The sequence below is a fragment of the Penaeus vannamei genome, chromosome 34 (assembly GCF_042767895.1).
Source record: "Penaeus vannamei isolate JL-2024 chromosome 34, ASM4276789v1, whole genome shotgun sequence".
NCBI lineage: Eukaryota > Metazoa > Arthropoda > Malacostraca > Decapoda > Penaeidae > Penaeus > Penaeus vannamei.
This window is the reverse complement of record NC_091582.1, coordinates 617,161-619,660: the sequence shown is the minus strand read 5'-3', so window position 1 is coordinate 619,660 and position 2,500 is coordinate 617,161.

Sequence of the window (2,500 nt, the reverse complement as noted above, 5' to 3'; positions counted from 1 at the left end):
GGATGATGATAATAATGATGATTACGATAATGGTAATGATAGTGATAAAGAAAATGATAATGATGACAATGATGAAAATAGTAATAATGATAATGGTAATTATAATGATAATGATAATGATAATATGATAATAACAATGATAATATTAACAATAATGATTATAATGACAACAATAATTATAATGATATTGATGATAATGATAGCCGTAATAATAATTACCATGACAATAATGATAACAATAAAAACAATAATAAGAATAAGAATGATAACAGCAATAATGATGACTCTCTTTCTCTTGCCCCCCCCCCCCCCCTCTCGCTTTTTCTGTGTGCGTGAGTGTGAGCGTGTGTGTATGTGTGTGTGTGAGAGAGAGAGTATGTGTGTGTGTGTGTTTGAGAGTATGCGTGTATGTGTGTGTGAGAGAGAGAAAGCATGTGTGAGTGTGTGTGTGAATATTGTGTGTGTGTGTGTGTGTGTGTGAGAGAGAGAGAGAGAGAGAGAGAGAGAGAGAGAGAGAGAGAGAGAGAGAGAGAGAGAGACAGACAGACAGACAGACAGACAGAGAGAGAGAGACAGAGAGAGAGACAGAGACAGAGCGAGAGAGAAAGAGAGAGAGAGAGAGAGAGAGAAAGAGAGAGCGTTAGTGTATGCGTGACTCCGTCCACGTGCTCCGGTTGCCACCTGCTAACAAAGATATTTCCGGGTTGTTTTGTCCCTCGAAATTCACGCTTTATCAGCTGGAAAAGTCTTCGATAAGCGGCCAAAAGCAGATGTATTTTCTCAGTAAAGTTATCCTTGTAGGCAGGAAATAACCCTTTTCAACATCCTTGGAGACAACAAAACATAAAAAAAAAATTAAAGAAAAAAAATGGTAGTTATATTCTCAAGGGAATTTCGTTTGTTATTGATAATGATGAAAATGCTGACCAGACCAAAAAAAAAAAAAAAATAATAAAAAATAAAATAAAATAAAATAAAAAATAAAAAAATAAATAAAATAAAAAATACAATCACTACAGTGCCAATCATTCAGTATCACATTAATGAATACTGATACTGATGATGATGATAACGATAACAAACATGATGATAATAGTAATAACAAGGATGGTCATACCAGTGATACTGAAAAGAATAAAAGTAATAATTGATAATTATCATAATAATGAGATATTTAATAATGGTGATGATGGTAATAAAGATAGTTATGATTAATAGTGAAAAAATAATAATAACGAAGAATAATGATAATATTGATAAAATAAATGTAATAATAGCAATAATAATGATAATGATAATAATGAAAATTATAATAATAAGGATAATGATAATTATGATAAAAAAGATAATGGTAATAATAATGATAATAATAGTAATAATTATAGTAACGATAACAATAACAATAGCAATGATCATAATGGTAACAATAAAATGATAAGGATAATGATAATGATTATAATAATGATAATAATAACAGTAAAAATTATGATGATAGTAATGATAAAAACCATAACATCAACAATAATAATAACAACAATAATAATAGTAATGATAATAATGATAATAATAATGAAAAGAACAATAATGATATTAACAAAAGTAATAAGGATAATCAAATTGATAATAATGATGATGAAAATTATAATTATAATAATAATAATAATGATAATTATGAAAATAATAATAATGATAATAATAATGATAAAAATAATAGTAGTAATGACAATAATAATGGTGGTAATAATAATAACAATAAGTATAATAATAATGGTAATAATAATGACAATCATTATGATAGTAGCAATAGTAATAATATGATAATGATAATGACTACGATAATGATAGTAACAATAATTATTAGATCATGATAACCATAATGGTAATGATGATAATACTAATAATAGTAATGATAATAATGATAATGATAATAATAATGATAATAAGATTAATAATAATCATCATCATCATAATAATAATGATGATAATAGCAAATCTAATACTACTACTACCATTAGTAATGATGATAATAACATTGATAATGATTATGATACTAATAGCAATGGTAATGATAATGTTGCCATTTAGTGTTCAGTAGGTTTCTGGATGCACTTTTACACCATATATTTTTCGTGTTGTTGTTATCAAACTTTTACGACCACCTCCCTTACTTTTTTTTCTAATCTATTATGTAGTTAGGCCAAAACTCTCGCATATTCGTATCTTGTAATTTCATATACATATATTATTAACCAACGAATTAACTTGATAAGTACCTCCCACAGAATCAAACTTGAATTTCAGATCTATGCGGGAAAACTTGATGACGTCACAGTAGACGATTCGCTGAAGCTGAACCAGTGTCGTTAAAGCTTCCTTTTTTTCTAAAATCCGATTTGCTTCTACTTTTTTTTTTTTTCTTATGTGGTAGATGAACTTTAGGAGGATGTGTCATTATTTGTTGATTATATTTATGATAACAAAGAAAAAGGAGGGGGAGAGA